This window comes from Bufo gargarizans, chromosome 8 (assembly GCF_014858855.1).
Source record: "Bufo gargarizans isolate SCDJY-AF-19 chromosome 8, ASM1485885v1, whole genome shotgun sequence".
In the NCBI taxonomy this organism is placed as follows: domain Eukaryota; kingdom Metazoa; phylum Chordata; class Amphibia; order Anura; family Bufonidae; genus Bufo; species Bufo gargarizans.
In genome coordinates, this window is record NC_058087.1 from 102,646,078 (window position 1) to 102,668,411 (window position 22,334).

Here is a 22,334-nt window from a genome sequence, read left to right on the forward strand (position 1 = left end):
CTTTCAGAATACACACAGCTCAATTGTCTGCTGGCCAGAACATTTACAACTTTTAACACTTTCAGAAAAGTACTTTCCATCCCACATACAAACATAATTTCAGCCTCCCTGTTCGGTACACGAATACATTCATTCTTGACATTTGGAACCGAACAATATAGACCTTAAAATAGCAGGGAGAGAATTAAACTGAAGCATATAGGCAATTGCATCAAAGTCCTTCACACGGATCTTCCCAACGAGGTTCCCATCTGGGACAATCTCATGTTCCCTCACCTGCCACAGCTGGAGGGTGTGTCTGAATGGAGACGGCATGGCGTCCTGACACTGGGAGATATCTATAAGGGACATCAACTCTATTCATTTCAACAGATACAAGACAAATTTCTTGTGCCTCGCACTCTCTTTTTCAGATACCTCCAGCTGAGACACGCATTACAGGCCCAATTTCCGGGGAGGGGGGGGGGGTGTAGAGGCATGTCTAAATACCCCATTATTGGTGTTTTGAAATCGCATGGTCCGAGGGGTATAGTGTCAGTATTATACATTCATCTACTTAATTGCCGCATAACGGCTGCTCCGTTGTCAGCTGAGGATAAGTGGAGGCAGCTAATTCCGTCTTTATCTCCTGAAGATTGGGAGGAGGCATTGGCAGCTCCGACCAAAGTGTCACCCTCCATAAATAACAAAATGATTCAACTTTTTATCCTGCATCGCAGCTACCTCACTCCCACTAGACTTCAAAAGATGGGAAGAATCGCTCATAATCGGTGTCAAAGATGTGATATAGAGGGGGCAGACTTCTGGCACATGATTTGGGATTGTGAAGTCATTCGTCAATTCTGGGTTGCAGTGCTGGAAGTCCTCGCTACCATGGTCCCAGTGGCGCTACCCCTATGCCCCAAGTTGTGTATCCTGGGGGTTGTGGATGAGGAGTCCTGGTCTCATTACCATAGAATCTTTATAGCTGAGACTTTATTTCTTGCCAGAAAGGCGATTGCCTTGAGGTGGATGGGTGATCTCCCCCCCTCCAAGGGACAATGGATCTCCCTGGTGAATCACGCAGTCTCAATGGAGAAAGTTGTCTTTAAGCACAGAGGGTGCCCTCAGAAGTTCGATAGAGTGTGGGGCGACTGGTGTGCCTCTCCGATCACTCTGCACTCCTCGCACATGTTTATGACTGGCGATGGTCCTTAGTGACCCTCATCCCCAGCCCCACTGGGCTTACATTGTCGTATGCGGTCCTTAATATATTCATGCTCTATTGTGTGTACTGTGCTGTACCCGGGGTTGATTGTGCCTTATTCCATTCACCTTCCCCTGTCTGGGGCTATTGGTATATTTGCTTTACTGTTGTTTCTAAGATCTTTGACTTGCTCTACATTCTCTTGACCCCTGCGTGGGTTGATGTAATGTCATGTGTGCAACATGCTTGTGATTGACATCGCTTAATAAAACGAGTTTAAAAAAAATAATTTTTTTTTTTCTTATTTTCCTCCCCAAAAACCTAGGTGCATCTTATGGGCCGGTGCATCTTATAGGGCGAAAAATACGGTGGATCCGTGAGGGGTTTGGCAATAACAGAAAAATTCTTTATGAATTTACGGTAAAAATTGGTGAATCCTAAAAAATTTTGGAGTGCCTTTAAGGAGGATGGTCTTACCCAGTCTTGGATACCCTGACCCTTACTGGGATCCATTTTAAATGAATGAGGAGTAAGAATATAGCCAAGATAGGGGATCTCTTGAACTCCAAATACACAGTTCTCCAATTTAACAGACAAATGGTTCTCCCTGATGATTTTAGGAACCAGTCTGATGTGAGACACATGAGAATCCAATTCAGGTGAAAAGACAAGAATATCATCGAGATAAACAATCATAACTTTGCCAATAAGTTCTCTAAAAATATAATTTCCCTACTTAATACTAACTAGGTTATAAGCTCCTCTCAAATCAAATTTAGAAAACCAAGAAGCAGCTTCCTTATTTTCTGTCCACGCTGTTAAGGCCGCTTTGAGGGGTCTGGGTAAATGTAGCGTGAAAGGACGGGTCCGTAGACAAGCTATTTCAGGTCAGGTTTTTCGTGATCTCTCTGACGCCTTAGACAAGGGTCCTTATGGTTTCCTCCCTAGCCTAGTGCTCAAAGCTGCTATTTATTTAGCCTTTTATGGGTTTTTGAGACCTGGTGAGTTCACGAGCTCCTCCAACAGCAGTAAGTTCGTAGCGATTAGCCAACTGGTTCCGAGTGTTGGGGCTTTCACTTTACTTTTGCCAGTGTCGAAAACATCACAGGTGGGTCCTCCGGCTCAGGTGTCATTCTTCCCCACAGAACACCGTTGGTGCCCTGTCCGTGTACTCAATCAGTTACTGGCAGCATTAGATGGCCTTGGGCCGAGTAGTCCATTATTGCCTTTCGGCCAATCGCCTCTCACAACCCACCAATTTGTGTCCCATATACGCCTTCTGTTGGCCAGCTTAGGTGTGGATCCAGCTTCGGTGTCGGGTCATTCATTCCGCATCGGGGCTGCATCCGCAGCTTCAAAAAATCAGGTGCCGACGCACGTCATCCAAAAGTTAGGACGCTGGAGGTCATCGTGTTTTAGCAGGTATATTCCTCATCCTAAGGTCGAAATGTTGCTTGCTTTTCAGAATCTGGTTCTGTAATTTTGTGTTGTAATAAAGGAAATCCTGCCTTTAAGTTTGCTGTTTTTGCCCTCTATTCAGGCGTCCCTACTTCGCAGCGGTTACGGCATAATTCTAGCCGCTTTAGAGTTGAGGGGGCCGCAGATGGGGTCAGTTCCTTCTCGCCATCATTAACCACGACCACAAATACCTTCCGTCAATGACGGACCCTTGCGCCTTCCTACACTATCTATGGATTTAGAAGTAGGTAGAAGTAGGGATGAATGAATGAAAGGTGTCTGAACCGCTTCACTATGAGATCACTACACTAGCACTGAATGCAGGGGTAGCTAGACCTGAATGATAACCGTCAGGTGGTGCTACCAGAGAGGAAAACGCAATACATATAAAAATCGAACAATATTTTTTACTAGATTACAATAATAATTCATTCCAATTAATTACATATTAATAGTTTTTTTTTGTGGGATAACCCGAATAACCCATTGCTACTGTTTCTAGGCAGATTTCAGCATTATTCTCATCCTGGTACCTCACTCAATCAAAAGGACCTGGTCTCACTGCCCACTAGGATTTAGCTTGTTTTATATAAGAATGCTAAATCCTAGTGGAACTTTATTTATTTAAGTCTAATGCTGATTTTTGCTGACATTCTTTTTTCCAACAAACAAGCATTTACAGCGCAGTTTTTAATTAGGCCAGTTTAGCAGCCTCATTAAGCCCAGATTTTCTGCATAGTTGAAATCATCTAAATGATTTAATTAATTTCAGTAGGCTACAATCAAAAACTGCGTTGAGAATGCATGTTTGTTGATACAGTAACTGATCAGAACTGCGCTGTGTTCCAGTACCCTAAGGGCTCATTCACACGACCGTATGGCTTTTTCAGTGTTTTGCGGGCAATTTTTAACGGATCTGTTTTTCCGTTTTTTGTTTCAGTAGTGTTTCCGGTTCTGTTCCGTTTTCCTTCCCGATTTTCCGTATGGCATATACAGTATACAGTAATTACATAGAAAAAAATTGGTCTCAGCATAACATTTTCAATAGATGGTTCTGCAAAAACGGAAAGGATACAGAAGACATACGGAGTACATTCCGTATTGGTTTCTATTTTTTTTATTCAAACCTATTGACCTAAATGGAGCCACGGAACTTGATTTGCGGACAATAATAGGACATGTTCTATCTTTGAACGGAACGGAAATACAGATAGGATACGGAGTACATTCAGTTTTTTTTTGCTGAACCATTGAAATTAATGGTTCCGTATACGGACCGTATATGGAACTAAAAAAATGTCCCGTGTACGGAACGCAAAAAAAGTTCATGTGAATGATCCCTAAGGCTCCATTCACATGTCCGCAAAATGGGTCTGCATCCTTTCCGCAATTTTGCGGAAAGGGTGCGGACCCATTCATTCTCTATGGGGACGGAATGTGCTGTCCGCATCCACATTTGCGGATCCGCACTTCCGCATCCGTGCTTCCGTTTCCGCAAAAAAATAGAACATGTCCTATTCTTGTCCGCAATTGCGGACAAGAACAGGCATATTCTATTATGTCGGCAATGTGCGGTCCGCAAAATGCGGAACGCACATTGCCGCTTTCCGTGTTTTGCGGATCCGTGTCTCCGTGTATCCGCAAAACACATTGCGGACGTGTGAATGGAGCCTTAGGCTTTTAGAACATATATGCATCCGAGGTAGAGGTGACAGATTACAATGTGCAGGATCTGTCAGACTCCAGTTAGAAAAGCCATGGTATCCTGCAAGCACATAAAGTATAACAGAGTAAAGAATGATACGGTGCCAGTTGCCATCTCTATGTTGTCAGGCAATAACGTGTAGTGACAGTGCCTTCTTTATGAGGTATGGATAATGCACACTGTGCCACTGCACAGTGTGAACATACCCTAAGCCAGCCAGTGAAAGGATTGCTACACACCGGCTGGTGTACAAAAGGGGATACTTGCAGTCCGCAGCTGACCGAGAGAAACTCCTTGAGTATTGTATAACCCCATCCCCACTGCAATATAAATTATCATTTGGTGCCCCCATAGTACTGGTGAACAGGTATTCACCGCTGCTCCTTTTTTGGACCCGCCACTGGAGCCAGCGGTAAGCATGTATTCCTTGGCTCCAGGGACCTCCTGAAATCAGCGATTCTGTCTCAGTGATGGAAGCACTGATTGCCTTAAGAAGGGGTTAATTGAAGTCATGCCCTTGCAGTATTGCCATTACTATACGGGTACTTTCACACTAGCGTTAACGTTTTCCAGTATTGAGTTCCGTCCTAGGGGCTCAATACTGGGGAAAAAACTGATCAGTTTTGTCCCAATGCATTCTGAATGGAAAGGAATCAGTTCAGGATGCATCAGGATGTCTTCAGTCCAGTCACTTTTATGGTATTTTGTATTTTCTCTGGCCAAAATTCTTGAACACTTGCCTGAATGCCGGATCCAGCAATAATTTCCATTGAAATGTATTAATGCTGGATCTGGTATCAAGTGTTCCGGTAAAACGGATCCAGGTTCCAGGTCTGGGCATGCTCAGACCTTTAGAAATGTGAAAAATAATAAATACCGGATTTGCTTTTCTGGATGACACTGGAAAAACAGATCCGGTATTGCAATGCATTTGTCAGACTGATCAGGATTCTGCATGCAGTTTTCCTGATCAGGCAGGCAGTTCAGGCAACTGAACTGCCTGCCGGAATCAAACACCACAAGTATGAAAGTACCTAAGGCAATAGTAATAATGGGGGGAAAAACACACACACACACACACATTTAAACCTTCACAAACCTTGTTGACCATTTTATTTATAAAAAAAATATACTGCTCATTCACACGTCTGAATGTCCGTGCTTAAATCAGTGATGCCTCCGTGAAGATGTCCATGAAGGATCCATGTGTCCTTTTTTTGCTGTCTGTGTGTCATCCATGTTTCACTGACCCCGCACAGCTGAAAAATAATTTTCAAAGCAGCTCTTCCTAATGATCCGTGAAACACAGATGAAAAACGGATGGCATTTGTGGTTTTCACTGACCCGTAGACTATAAGGGGCGTGATGGATCCATGAACATGGACAAAATAGAGCATGCATCCGTGCTAAAAAAAAAAAAAACTGACCCATAGACTTTGCTAAAACACTGATGTGTGAATACACACATTAAAATCAATGAGGACATGTTCTGTCCGTGGATAAAACGTACAGCATATGTCCGCGGAACACTGATGTGTGAATGAGGCTTAACAGATCCAAAGTAGTCCTACAGCTATATACCACTATATGGTCCATGTATGGAGGTAATATTCGTATACCTGTGTAGAACTGCTATATACCACTATGTGGTCCTGGTATGAAGGTAATATTGGTATAACTGTGTAAAACTGCTATCTACCACTACAGTTGTGTTCAAAATAATAGCAGTCAGACATCACTAACCTGATCAATCACGGTTTTTGGTAGAAATTATATTTCTACATGGCAAATAATTGAGTAATAGAAATCCAACAGACCCCAAAGTCATGGCATGCTGCTGATTCTCTGTAATTCAATCACTTATTGAAAGGGGCATGTTCAAAATAATAGCAGTGTGGAGTTCAATGAGTGAGGTCATTCATTCTTTGAAAAAAAGGGGGCAATTATTTCCCTTATTTAAAGGGAACCTGTCATGTGGATATTTGATTATAATCTAACTAATTATATACAATCATTAACTACTAAAAAGTGCCTTAGATGTATTCACTTACTGGTGTGACAGATGGTTACCTCATAATATACACACAAAGATGCCGCATGCTAATGAGCTGATTTGAGTCCGGCGTGATGTCATTGAGTCCAGCGTATATTTAATTCAGAGCTCTAGCCACTCCCCTGCCCACCTGCTGCTGATTCCTATGGAAACAAACTGTCATTCAGCAGCAGGTGGGCGGGGAGAGTCAGGAGCTCATGAATATTCAGGACTCATCTTTATCAGCTGGAGCTTTTCAATACAAGATGTTGGCAGATTGACTGGGTCAATTAAAGACAGTGAGCCAGCATTTTGCTAAGTGAATCAGTCACTTATTTATGTTGCCCTTAGTTAGGACACCATAAAACTGGTGACAAGTTCCCTTTAAGGAAGGAAGGCAGCAAATGTTTTACCTGCTGGTTGCAGTGCATTTCTTTCTGAAATGCAAAATGGGTCGTTCCAGACATTGTTCAGAAGTACAGCGTACCTTGATTAAAAAGTTGATTGGAGAGGTAAAAACATATAAAGAAATGCAGAAAATGATAGGCTGCTCAGCTAAAATGATCACAAATGCTTTAAAATGGCAAGCAAAACCTGAAAGACGTGGTAGAAAGTGAAAAACTACCATTCGAATGGATAGAAGAATAGCCAAAATGGCAAGGACTCAGCCAGAAAACAGCTCCAGGAAGATCAAAGAAGGTCTAAAGTTACCTGTGAGTACTGTTACAATTAGAAGACACCTACATGAAGCCAAGCTATCTGCAAGAAGCCCCGCAAAGTTCCACTGTTGAAAAAGTCATGTTCTGAAGAGGTTACAATTTGCCAAAGAGCACATTGACTGCCCTAAAGAGACATTTTCTGGAGTGATGAAAGTAAGATTGTTCTTTTTGGGTCTAGTGGCCGGAGACAGTTTGTCAGACGACCCCCAAACACTGAATTCAAGCCACAGTACACCAAAGACAGTGAAGCATGGTGGCGCAAGCATCATGATATGGGGGTGTTTCTCATACCAAGGTGTTGGGCCTATTTATCGCATACCAGGGATCATGGATCAGTTTGAATACATCAGAATACTTGAAGAGGTCATGCTGCCTTATGCTGAAGAGGAAATGCCCTTGAAATTTGTGTTCCAACGCCCGCCCACCCTCAAGCCACACCCACACACAGCCCCACCCACATCACCTACACTTGGTTCCAGAGCACACAATGACAGCTCCAGAGCCTTTCTGCTGCCTGGCCAACCATATGTTGCCACAGCGCCAGCCCAGCCTGCAGGACATCAGAGAGGCCTGGGGTCCACATTATAGCACCACTAGATTTACATTTATTTATTATCAAAAAGCATCATACACAACAAAAAAATATATAGTTTACTGTCCCTTTAAGCAAAAGCCAGAAGATAATAAAAGAGAAAAACAGACATTAAATGTAACTACATTTATAATAAAACAATTTACTTACAAAGTAAGCTATTCAGTCGTCTGCTGTGCCATCCTCTGCTTGCTTCCGCGGATTCTTTACCCTCCTTTCTGTCTCTCCCCAGTGCGCAGGCGCGCTGTTATGGGGAATCTGTGGATGACACACTGTTATGGGGGATCTGTGGATGACACTGTCATGAGGGATCAGTGGATGACACTGTTATGAAGGATCTGTGGATGACACCGTTATGGGGGATCTGTGGATGACACTGTTATGGGGGATCTGTGGATGACACTGTTATGGGGGATCTGTGGATGACACTGTTATGGGGGATTTGTGGATGACACTGTTATGGGGGATCTGTGGATGACACTTTTATGGGGCATCTGTGGATGACATTGTTATGGGAGATCTACGCATGACACACTGTTATAGGGGATCTGTGGATGACGTACTGTTATGGGGGATTTTTGGATGACGTACTGTTATGGGGGATCTGTGGATGACACTGTTATGGGGGCATCTGTGGATGACGCACTGTAATTGGGGGATCTGTGGATGATGCACTGTTATGGGGACATCTGTGGATGAAACTGTTATGGAGGGGATCTGTGGATGATGCACTGTTATGAGGGATCTGTGGATGACACACTGTTATGGGGGGCATCTGTGTATGACGCACTGTTATGGGGGATCTGTGGATGACACATGGCATCTTATGCTATATATGTGTCATCCACAGATTCCCCTATAATAATGTCCCTGTGTAAATAGTGATCCCCAATACACAGCAGCATTGTATTCTAGGGGACATCTAACCTGTTTATATGCTATAAATGTATACAGAGAAGTCCCTTCAAAAGGGAGTATGATGCCAGTCTGAAAAAATGTCACAGCTGGATCATTAACTTGGGTTATATATGATTAGAAGCTTGTTTTTCAGTAATGGCGCCACCCTTGACGGTAGTCTGCGTATGGTACTGCAGTATTAGGCAGAGCTGCATTGCCAACACAACTATAGACACGAGTGGTGGTGTTTATGAGACAAAAACAGACTCTCTCACTAATGCTGGCCAACCGCTTTTGGGGCTGACTATGAGGACTGGATATAGCCCCTCCAATGCCATTTTCAGAATAATTGCTTGGATCAATTACACGCTGCAACAGATTATCAGAAATGGCTATGTAACATGCCATAGGGGTGGATATTGGTCTGAAATTCCTCAGTGATATCCCATTGAAGGACTGAAAACAGGGAGCAATAGATGTTACATAACTGCACTCTAGGTTTTGTCAAAAGCTTACTGAGTATGCAGCTTTTCAAGACCAGTGCCTGCTTTCAGTGACAGGACACAAGTGCAGCTTTTGATCTCCCTTGGCCTAGCTATTTAAAGAACTAATTCCTTCCTTGACATGATGATCACTTTCTCACACGTGCCCATATGACCTCTTTGGTGTTAATAGTCATCAGGAGCAGGTAAGAGGAGCCTCCGAGCGGGGAAATGTCTGTCATGATCATACAGACTTCATTCTCCACTACTGTATGGAAGCGCCAGCCCTGGGAATGCATTTCAATATGCATAAAAATGAACATCGCGCTGGGAAACTTCAAGAGACACAGACCTTAATGCAGTGAAGATCAGGCCGAGCAGCCAGAAAAATGGAGATCGAGGCCGGTCCCGTGCAGGCGGCGCCTGTCGACGTCATCCGGGCCTGGCCCCTCCTGAGTCCTATCCTATACAGGTAAGTATCGAGGTTGGCGACGCTGCGTCAGCCGCCGGGCCCGGCTGAATAACTTTGCAGTCCGTGCACATTATGTTATATGCACAGCTGCGGGGGGCCCTCGGACCACGTCCGAAGTGCCCGACCAGTCGGTCCGGAATACCTGTTCACAGGTGCCAGAAGTTGGTTGACTCCATGCAAGGCAGATGTACAGCAGTTCTCAGAAACTGTGGTTATACAACCAAGTTAAGTGATTCAAAGGAAAGCAAAATCTTCAGACATTTTTCAGTTTATATAGTGAATGTTTGAGTTTATAAAGAAGAATACAAACACTGCTATTTTTTTGAACAGTCTAATATTCACTTTTCTTAATTTTTTTTTAGAGGAACAATAACATTTTTATACATATTTATTCATGTTTTGATTTGGAATAGAATGTTCTCAATGCATTTGTGTGTATGGAAATAAAAGCTATTAGAAGGATTTTGAGCTTTATTCACTTTTTTAAACACACTGCTATTATTTTGAACACAACTGTATTTGGTCCCTGTATGGAGGTAATATTGGTATAAGTGTTGTGGGGATTTGCTCTGGTAGACAGGTTAGTGGACGCAGTATAGAGGCAAGGAACCAGGTTGTAAATCAAACTTCCGTTGTTTATTCACACTCAGCAAAACATAAAAGTTTTGGTGCTTATTCATACACAGCAAAACAAAAAAATGTTCACCTGGAATTCTAGGTGTCAGTTCACACCCGGCTAAATGCTCAGCCACGGAAAAGTTCACTGTCAGGCTTCCAGGCGGCCTGCACGCCTGTTTGCAGTCTTCAACCTTCAGCACAGAGGACTCTACAGCTTCACTGTCAGAGTTAGATTCACACCACCTGATAGTGCTGACTACTTTATAAGCCTGCTAAGAACCGGCCTGGAACGTGGTGAGAAGCCACCCACCCAGCACTTTTGACCAGTTATTGCCAGTTCGCATTGTTCGCCCGCAAACATATGCGGGCTGCCATCTTTTTTCACAAGTCCGGCGAGACACAGGTAAGCCCTTACCTGTGCTGCGAGCCGGTCTGAAAACAAATGCGGTCACCGGGAGCAGGCAGTTTCGAGAACAGCCCGATGAAGGCCCCCGTTGGCTGTTCTCAGAACTGCCTGCTCCCACTGACTGCACGGTTTTCAGACCAGCTCACGCACAGCCACAGGTAAGGGCTTACCTGTGCCTCGCAGGACTTGTGAAAAAAGTTCGCGGGCGAACAATGCAAACTGGCCATCACTGTTTATAACTACTCCCAATAAAAGCCGTCCCGGATCAGCTTACAGCCATACTAAACAGCTGAAGTGTCAGACTGCAATCTGCAAATGACACTTGAGAAAAAACGGCTCTTACCTCACCGAGGCCAGGAACCTTGGTGACACATACCGGCCATCAATGACGGCCCCTTGTTCCTTCCTACATTCCTCCCCCCTTTGTTCAACCCTGAGGTGGTGGACACACATTAAACAGTGTACCCGGGACAGGTCATCCACGTTTCCTAGTAACTGGCCTGCCCTCTGTCACACTGAAAGCTTGAAATTTTGCAAGGACAGAAACCACCGGGTGACCCGGGCATTTCTGTCCTTGGCCTGGCTCATCCATTTGAGAGGGGCGTGGTCGGTCACCAGACAAAACTTTCTCCCCAACAAATAATAGCGGAGAGACTCGGGTGCCCACTTGATAGCAAGGCACTATACTATACCTGGTCTCGGCTGGGGTAAGCTTCCGGCTGAGGAAGACAACGGGATGCTCCTCCCTGTTGACTTCCTGCTCAAAGCCTTTTCCGTCTGCTCATTCCAGTGGACCGTCACTGATTTGCGTCCCTTCAAAAGGCCTGTCAATGGTGCGGCCACTGTAGCAAAGTGGGGGACAAACCTCATATAGTATCCCACCATTCCCAGGAACGACTTTACTTGCCGACCAGTGACATGTTGGGGCCAATTCCGAATTGGCTCAATTTTGTTAACCTGAGGTATGATAACTCCGCGCCCAATTACATTCCCAGGAACGAATTTACTTGCCTAGTAGTGACATGTTGGGGCCAATTCCGAATTGGCTCAATTTTGTTAACCTGAGGTATGATAACTCCGCGCCCAATTACATACCCCAGGTACTTGGCCTCTTCTCATCCTATCCATTAATTGTTCAGAATTTCTAATTTCTTGTTGGCTTGACACCTTCTGGCCAAAATAAGAATTTCAGCTTTAATGCCCTGGGTCTCTTCAACGAGACCCAGCACATTAAAATCAATTACCAGCAATCCTTATTGGCCGCAGAGGAAGCCGGTAATAAGCCCAGAAGCGCAATCTTTCTCACCCTTTAGATGCCGTGATCTCACTTGATCACTGCATCTAAAGGCTTTAATGACCGTGTTCGGCATTATTGCCTTTCGTGGTCATTGGCTGCGGGTCTCTTCTGTTTGAAAAGCGGACACACGCCAGCCATGACGCCCGCTGCATGCATGCACCATGTTTGTCCATCGCTGATAGTGAAGGAGTTAAAAAAGAATCCTTCACACACAGCCCCCGTAATTCTACTAATAAATAACTCTATTGTATGCAACCCCTCTCCTCCAAATTTCTTTCTCCGCTGTCTAGAGACACAACTATATCTATCTATGAATTTAGACGTAGGGATGAATGAATGAAAGGTGTCTGGACCGCTTCACTATGAGATCACTACACTAGCGCTGAATGCAGGGGACGCTAGACCTGAATGATAACCAGCAGGTGGTGCTACCAGAGAGGAAAATATACAGTTGTGTTCAAAATGAAAGAACCAAGTGCAACTAAAATGACATCAATTGTTTTTGTAATACAGTAGTAAATGTTTTTTTTTGTGATTTCTTCATTGACACAATTATTCAACCCCTTAAAGACTACCACTCTTAAGAACAGAGGTTCATTCAAGTATTTTCGATCAGGTATTGAAAACACCCGTGGATGTCAAGGAGCAGCAATCAAGCATAATAAGCACCAATTAGGCAGATATAAAAGGACTGTGATACTCAGCTCCTTCTAGACATTTACTGGTGTGTTTACAAACATGGTGAAGTCAAGAGAATGGTCCAGGAAGACAAGAGAAGAGGTGATTTCTCTTCAAAGGAAGGGCAATGGCTATAAGAAGATTGCAAAGATGTTAAACATACCAAAAGACACTATAGGAAGCATCATTCACAAATTCAAGGCAAAGGGCACTGTTGAAACGCTACCTGGTCGTGGCAGAAAGAAGATGCTGACTTTGACTGCTGTGCGCTACCTGAAGCGCAAAGTGGAGAAAAGTCCCTGTGTGACTGCTGAGGAACTGAAAAAAGATTTGTCAGATGTGGGTACTGAAGTTTCAGCTCAGACAATAAGGCGCACACTGCGTAATGAAGGCCTCCATGCCAGAACTCCCAGGCGCACCCCCTTGCTGTCTCCAAAGAATAAGAAGAGTCGACTGCAGTATGCCAAAAGTCATGTGGACAAACCACAAAAGTTTTGGGATAGTGTTCTGTGGACTGATGGAACAAAATTAGAACTGTTTGGGCCCATGGATCAACGCTATGTTTGGAGGAGGAAGAACAAGGCCTATGAAGAAAAGAACACCTTGCCTACTGTGAAGCATGGCGGCGGGGGGGTCAATCATGCTTTGGGGCTGTTTTGCTTCTACAGGTACAGGGAAGCTTCAGCGTGTGCAAGGTACCATGAATTTTCTTCAGTACCAGGAGATATTGGATGAAAATGTGATGCAGTCCGTCACAAACCTGAGGCTTGGGAGACGTTGGACCTTTCAACAGGACAATGATCCCAAGCATTCCTCCAAGTCCACTAGAGCATGGTTGCAGATTAAAGGCTGGAACATTTTGAAGTGGCCATCGCAGTCACCAGACTTAAATCCGATTGAGAACCTCTGGTGGGACTTAAAGAAAGCAGTTGCAGCGCGCAAGCCTAAGAATGTGACTGAACTGGAGGCTTTTGCCCATGAAGAATGGGCGAAGATACCCGTATATCGCTGCAAGACACTTGTGTCAAGCTATGCTTCACGTTTAAAAGCTGGAAAAGGATGTTGTACTAAGTATTAAGATTGAATGTCACTTGGGGGTTGAATAAAACTGATAATGATGTGAGCACAGAAAATACATTTGTGGTTATTTCATTATAAATGTTATGTTATATTTGTCTGACTTACAAGTGCCTCTTTGATTTTATTGTAAACAAGATGACTGAAATGATCAAAATGAATGTCAAACTGGCCAAAACACTCAATTTCAGTGGGGGTTGAATAATTTTGTAACTGTAATACATATAAAAATGTTACAATATTTTTACTGGATATATTACAATAATACTTAATTTGAAATGTCCTAATTATTACATATTGATAGTTTTTTTGTGTGGGATAACCCGAATAACTCATTGCTACTGTTTCTATGCAGATTTCAGCATTATTCTCCTCCTGGTACCTCACTCAATCAAAAGGACCTGGTCTCTCTGCCCACTAAGATTTAGCTTGTTTTATATAAGAATGCTAAATCCTAGTGGAACTTTATTTTATATAGAAGTCCAGTGGTGATTTAACATTTTTTATTAACCTCTTGCGGACACATGACGTACTGGCAGGCGGTGATTGGAACAAGGTGCCTGCTCAAATCGTCAAGGCGCGGAGGGGTCCATTCAGACCTGCGGTTTGTGGCTTTTACTGTAGGTTGCGGCAGCGGTGCCATCGGGTCCCCATGCGGCTGTAGAGGGGAACCATTGGCATGGAAGGCAGCGCGATGCCTTCCTTAGGCATCGGTGCTGCCTTCCGGTGACGAGCCTGTGAGATCCAGCCCCACACTGTATTACTCATACAGCCAATGCATTCCAATACAGAAGTATTGGAATGCATTGTAAAGGGGATTAGACCCCCAAAAGTTGAAGTCCCAAAGTGGGACAAAAAATAAAGTGAAAAAAAGTTGAAAAAACAAAGTTTTTCCGAACTTTTTTAAAGTTTCAAGTAAAAATAAACAGAAAAAAGTAATTTTCCCCAAATAAAGCTAAAAAATATTGATAAAAAATAGGGGGAAAATATAGGTAATATATTAGGTAATGCCGCGTCCGTATCGACCGGCTCTATAAATATATCACATGACCTAACCCCTCAGATGAACACAGTGAAAAAATAAAAACTGTGCTAAATAAACCATTTTTTTCTCACCTTACATCACAAAAAGTGTAATAGCAAGCGATCAAATAGTCATATGCACCCCAAAATAGTGCCAATAAAAACCGTCATCTCATCCCACAAAAAATGAGACCCTACCTAAGATAATCACCCAAAAAACTGAAAAAACTATAGCTTTCAGAATATGGAGACACTAAAACATGATTTTTTTTTGCAAAGGATGCTGTGCAGGTGGCTCACTGTGATTCGACACGACAGGTGCACAGGTTCAAAGAAGAACCCCCTGATTCTAATCAATGTAATATAGACTGGATGGAACCGGCACTCAAAACAATCGGATTTCACGTGGAAGTTGAATCAAAATTTATTAAACAATCAACACTATATACTAGATGCACCAAGGTAAAATTCATATAAAATATATAAAAAATATAATAAAAAGCATATATCTCAGTGTTAGCCAAGCGAGTGGAGTTTTCTTAGGGCACAGAGGTCTGAAGTGCTACGCACAGAGGGCTGCATCCGTGTCCCCCCAATTGGGTAGGCTATTGGATCACAGTCGTCCGTGACGAAGCTGACATAGGTCTCCCACGAGAGTGCAGACGGGATCCACACAGACAACTGGACCCGACACTAACACAGCGGGGAAAGACTGAAGCGTGGGACGCCACGACAGAAAACCTCCCGCAGACCTAACCGAGTGAATTCACACGGGAAACAGTGAGTAACATTAACTCAAGTGGAACCATACTGAACCGCTGTACGCAAGGCGATATATGCACGGCGACATCAGACGTGCTGGACTAGTGACTTTCTCACCTCCAGTTTACTCAGAAATTGAGATCACTATAGGTGATGGATAATTGAACTCAGCTCACCTTTAAATACCTTTTCTCTACCCCATACGGTGGCACAGGATTTTATTTACATGCATTTAAGCTTATGATTTTTTTTTGTTTCAAAAATGATCTAATTGTGTAAAACTTACATAAATAAAAAAAAAGGTATACATATTAGGTATTGCTGCGTCTGTAATAACTTGTTCTATAAAAATATCACATGACCTAACCCCTCAGGTGAATTCCGTAAAAAAATTAAAACGGTGTAAAAAGATTTCAATTGCTTACCGGGAATTATTTTTTCCTCTAGCCCCCACAGCATCACGATTGACAGGAGGATTATCCCGCCTCCCCCAGGGACAGGAAACAATGTGGAGATCTTTAAATAGTCCCCTCCCCTTACCTGCTCCAGTAAATAACCGAGAAACTCTGAAATGGATGCAACATATTATTTATCTCTATTGAAACAACAGATTACACTCAGAGACAAAATAAAAATGCCATCAGAATCAACATAATGTGGGGGGAATTTCCCCGTGCCGCTGTGGGGGCTAGAGGAAAAACCAATTACCGGTAAGTAATTGAAATCTTTCCAAACGCCCCCACAGCGGCACGATTGACAGGAGGAATACCAGAGAAATGAAAGTCTAGGGAGGGACAACCGCAGATAACACTCTGCGAGAGGACAGGTCCTTATTTTTTAGCATGTCTAACTGATAATGTCTGAAGAATGTTGAGGGCGAAGACCACGTGGCTGCTTGGCAAATCTGTTCCAGAGGGACATCAGCTGACTCAGCCCATGAGTCTGCGACTGATTGGGTTGAATGAGCCTTTAACCCTGGGGGAGAAACCTTTTTCAGATCATAACAAAACAGGATTATCGTTCTGATCCATCTGCCTATGGTAGTTTTGCTTGCTGCTTTTCCTTTGTTTGGCCCTGCAAACTGGACAAAAAGTCTGTCTGTCTTCCTAAACTCTTCTGTTTTCTTAAGATAGGTCAACACCGCTCTCCGAATGTCCAAATTGTGAAACCACCTTTGTTCCTGACTGCCTGTTGGAGATCCAAAGGAAGGCAGTGATACTTCCTGTAAACAGTGGAATTTTGATACAACCTTCTGTAAAAAGGAGGGAGAATGTTTTAGCACTATTCTATCGTCTCTAATCGTTAAATATGGTGGTCTGCATGAAAAGGCCTGCATCTCCCCTATCCTGATAGCTGTAGTAATTGCAACTAAAAAGATTGTTTTTATTGTTAGCAATTTTAAAGAAATCTATGGCAGAAGCTCAAATGGGGACTCAATTAAAGTGGACAACACTAAAGTTAAATCCCAGTGAGGAACAGTGGTTCTACCCATAGGTTCCTTTCTATGAGCGCCTTTAATAAACCTTTTAATGAGATCCACTTCTGCAAGTCTAGAATCTAAATAAGCACTGAGGGCTGAAACCTGGACCTTAATGGTACTAACTCTTAAACCTTTATCCAAACCGCTCTGTAGGAAATCTAAGATATTAGGGATCATAAAGGAAGCTCCAGCGTTACCTTCTGTAAATTTGAGAAAGGTCCTCCAGATTCTATTATACATTTTTGATGTGATAGTTTTACAGCTGTGAAGTATAGTAGAGATTACTGCTTCAGAGTCCCTTCTTCTTCAGTAATTCCCGTTCAGATTACAGGCTGTCAGCCGCAGACCTAATGATCTTGGATGTACCACTGGACCATAATGTAGAAGGTCTGTAATATTCGGTAGAATCCAAAAGTCCCCTGCCGACATCCTCAGAAGTAGCGGAAACCAAGACCTCCTTGGCCAATAAGGTGCGATTAGTATTAGCTTGTGGTTCTCCTGTAGTACTCGCTGTAGGATCTTTGGAATCAATGCAAATGGGGGAAAGGCATACAGATTTTCTTTTGGCCAAGGCTGGGAGAGCGCATCTACGAAAATTGGACGATCCCTGTAGGATAGGGAGCAAAATCTTTCAGTTTTTCTGTTTTGACGAGTTGCAAACAGGTCTAGGTCTGGAAAAACCCATCTTTTTGTAATTTGAAAAAAGATTTGTTGTTTTAGACTCCACTCCCCTTCTTTCAGGGTATCTCTGCTTAAGAAGTGTGCGATTTTGTTCTCCTTTCCACTTATGTGTACTGCTGTGATAGAGTGTATATTTCTCTCTGCCCATCGGAATATCTTTTCTGATACTCTTGACAGGGATGGGCTTTTTGTACCTCCCTGCTTGTTGGTAGGTAACTGTCGTGACGTTGTCTGATAAAGATTTTATCTTTTTCCCTTCTATTTCTGGTTGAAGTGCTTTTAGGGCTTCCCAAACTACTGACAATTCTCTCAGGTTGGAAGATGCTAGACTTAGATTTTTCTGCCACGTTCCCGGTATTACCAATTGGTCTGAATGAGCCCCCAGCTGCTCCTGCTGGCATCTGTCGTTATTTTAATCATATTTGTCATTCGCCACGCGACCCCTCTGCAAAGATTTTTCCTGTTCTGCCACCAATCTAGGGATTTTCTTACATACTGGGGCAATTTTACCTTCTTCCCTAAGGAGGATATGCGTTTGTCCCAATTTCTTAACATGAACGCTTGAAGAGTTCAAGAATGAGCCTTTGCCCATTTTACAGCTGGAATCGAGGAAGACATGAGACCTCATATCTCATGATTATTCGAATGGATACTTTTTTCCTGCTGTGGAATAGAGAAATCTCCTGGATGATTTTTAACCGCTTCTCTACTGGCAGGAAGGTCTTCATAAGCTCTGAATCCATTGATATTCCCAAAAATTATTTTTTTCCAGGATGAAGATCCGATTTTTCTGGATTTATCATCCATCCTAAATTTTCTAGATCCTGCTGCACAACAATCAGTTGTTCCTCTAGGATCTTCTTTGACTCGGCAGCAATAAGAAAATCGTCCAAGTAGGGGACAACCAAAATCCCTCTTTGATGTAAATATGCTACCACTTCTGCCATTACTTTTGAAAAGACCCTTGGTACGGAAGTTAGGCCAAACGGAAGGCCCTGAAACTGAAAATGTAGTATTCCTTCTTCCACCTGAATTGCGAATCTTAGATACTTTTGGTGGGCGCTACAGACTGGAATGTGATAGTATGCGTCGGTTAAATCCAGGGTTGCCATGAAAGAGTCTCCGCTTAATAGATTTATGGGTGGATTTTATTGTTTCCATTTTGAAACGTTTGTAATGGAGAAAACGATTTAGGCCCTTTAGGTTTATTATTGCTCTGAATGAGCAGTTTGGTTTCCGTACTAGAAATACTGGAGAATAAAATCCTGTTGTCTCTTCTGCTGGGGGAACTGGAACAATGGCCTCTTTTTGTAGCAGAATTCTTATTTGGTCTCTAGCAGAAAAATAATTTTTGGTTCTTTGGTGACCCGGAACACATCCAGAGGTAAAGAGGATCAACGTCTGTTGATATGACGTCCAAAACCCAAGGGGAGCTGGAAATGCTTTTCCAAGCCGACAAGAATCTGTTTAGTCTTCCTCCCATGCTGCTTCTGGCGTCATTGATATGAAGACTTTTGGGAAGAATTTTCTGTGTTGAAGAGAAAACCTTTCCCTCTTCCTCTACCCGTTTGCCATCTGGAAGAAAAACCTCTTTTCTACTGACCTTGCCTGCCCTTTGTGGCTGAGGTGAAATTTCGGGGATCTGATGGAAAACCCTTTTTCTTGTTAGTGGCTTTCTCAAGAATATCATCAAGTACGGATCCAAAGATCCTATCACCTTCACAGGAGATACTGCACAGCTTATTTTTAGATGCCGCGTCTCCTGACCATGATCTTAACCAAATGGCTCTTCTAGAGGCATTAGAAAGGGCCGCTGATTTTGCTGCTAGTCTAATAGTGTCCACTGAGGCATCTGCCCAAAAATTGGCCGCCTGTTTAATCATGGGCAAGGAAGCGGTGATGTCCTCCTTTGGAGTACCTGTCATTAGATGTTCCTCTAGCTGATTAATCCAGATAGTCATAGATCTGGCCGTGTAAGTGGATGCCACACTCGGTCTGAAAATAGACATGATGCTTCCCAGGATATCTTTGGGAACGCTTCACATTTTTTGTCCATAGGGTCTTTTAGGAGACCTAAGTCCTCAAAAGGTAGTGCAGTTTTTTTTTGTCATCTTAGCTACAGGGGCGTCTTCTGTACCTTTGGGCATTTATCCCAAAGGGTAGTATCCTCTTCAGAAAAGGGATATTTCCTTTTCATGATTCTAGATACACCTGTACTTTTATCCAGGTCGGGCCATTCCTTATTTATGAGCTTTGTTATACTTGAATGTAGAGGGAAAACTCTCTTTCTCTTTTCTCCCAATCCTTTGAATATAAGATCCTGTATGGATTTTGGCTGTTTAGCCTCCTCTAAATTTAGGGTTGCTCTTATTGTTTTGAATAAGGAATCAGTGTCCTCAATAGAGCAAAGTGGGTGCCCAGACTCGTCATCCGAGGATTTGGAATAGGATCCTGAAGGTAACTCCCCTTTTTCCAAGTCATCCTGATGGAGATCAACTTCCGAGGGTGCTGACATAACGGACAAAGAAGTGGAAGGTTTTTGAGCTGCGACGGCCAATTTAAGGTCCACAGCGCTGTTCACTTCCTCCTTAACAATGTGTCTAATATTATCCAGTAAGGACGGGATTCTTCAGACACAATCCTTTCCAGACATTTAGCACAAAGGGGTTTCTTATATCCGGATGGTAGCCCTTTTATACATATGGAGCATTTTTTTTATCCGTTGAGTAGATTCAACACCTTTGTGGGTCTCCCCGGCCTATGGGGAAAAGGTGCATTTAGAAGGGGCAGTTTTCTTAATACTAATAGGGATAGCCCCTCGCCCCTGGTGCCGAAAAGATTACAATCTCCCCACAGTGGGTAGGATCAACATACTCAAACAAAGAACCTCCTCATAGGAGGGAAGCTTACTGGGCTGCTGGCCTTTACTGGGTCTAGTGATCTCCGGGCGTCCGAATCCCCTGGTGCAGACATGTTTGCTCTGCTGTCGGAAGCACCTCCCGCTCTTCATTCACATGCTCGTTGTCCAGGGGAAAACACGTCATCCGACGCGACTCGGCGTCCTGAGATCTCGTCACGTGACTCATGTCCTATCACGATTTTACGCTGGACGCTGCCCGGGGCTGCCTCCACCGAAGGACTTATGCCTAAGAACAGGAAGGACCGCACCGCTCCTGCGACCCCGCTCTCTCCCCGAAAATAACAAAATCCTGCTGCTTCTGATAGCAGGAGGATCTCCACGCAATCCCAGAGGGACAGGAAACAACTGGAGCAGGTAAGGGGAGGGGACTATTTAAAGATCTCCACGTTGTTTCCTGTCCCTGGGGGAGGCAGGATAATCCTCCTGTCAATCGTGCCGCTGTGGGGGCCTTTGAAAAAAGCCATTTTTTGTCACCTTACATCACAAAAAGTGTAATAGCAAGCGATCAAAAAGTCATACGCACCCCAACATAGTGCCAATTAAACAGTAATCTCATCCTGCAAAAATCATACCCTACCCAAGATAATCGCCCAAAAACTGAAAAAACTATGGCTCTCAGACTATGGAAACTATGGAAACACTAAAACATGATTTTATTTGTTTAAAAAATGAAATCATTGTGTAAAACTTACAAAAATAAAAGAAAGTATACATATTAGGTATCGCCGCGTCCGTAATAACTTGCTCTATAAAAATATCCCATGACCTAACCCCTCAGGTTAATACCGTAAAAAAAAAAAAAAAAAAACGGTGTAAAAAAAGCTATTTGTCACCTTACATCACAAAAAGTGTAATAGCAAGCAATCAAAAAGTCATATGCACCCCAAAATAGTGCCAATCGAACCGTCATCTCATCCCGCAAAAATCATACCTTGCCCAAGATAATCGCCCAGAAACTGAAAAAACTATGGCTCTCAGACTATGGAAACACTAAAACATGATTTTTTTTGTTTAAAAAATGAAATCATTGTGTAAAGCTTACATAAATAAAATAAAAAAAAGTATGCATATTAGGTATCACCATGTCCATGACAACCTGGTCTATAAAAATACCACATGATCTAACCTGTCAGATGAATGTTGTAAATAACAAAAAATAAAAACTGGGCCAAAACAGCTATTTCTTGTTACCTTCCCTCACAAAAAAGTGTAATATAGAGCAACCAAAAATAATATGTAAAAGATATATAGTATTATTTGGTGTGGAAATACTGGACAACAGCAGCGGCGCCCTTAAAAGAGTAGGTTCAATCTCCTATGTATATAAAATCAAAGGTGCGGGAGCCGCGCTCTAAATAAAGATTAACAATGAATGCCAGTGAATACCTCCTGCAAATACAAAACAGTTGGGAAACTCGTCCAGTTATCAAAGATGGAAACCAATAAACCAGGCTGTTCACATGTAAAGTTTCTCCTGCTACTAATCCATACGTAGCATGCTAAAACTCGCACAATTATGACCAGGTCCGAACTCAGATGAAAAAACCCAATGCTGCTGGGACGTGTTGGTTATACGACGGACCGATCACAAGCACCTCCTGCTGGTCCGCAAATCTCGTACTGAGTATCCGACCTCTCGATCCAAACACCGGACCTTCAAAAGGAATGAGACAAATGGTGCAATACCCTCGGTATTTTCAAAGGTAGGAATTTATTGTACTTACAATTAGTAAGTTGTAAACTTGCGCATAAAAAAGCCCGACCCGGGTTTCGCTGTTCGCTTCTTCAGGGGCTGCGGTATAGGCGCCAGTGCAAACCGCGAGTAGAAGTACCCTTCCACCCCGGAACT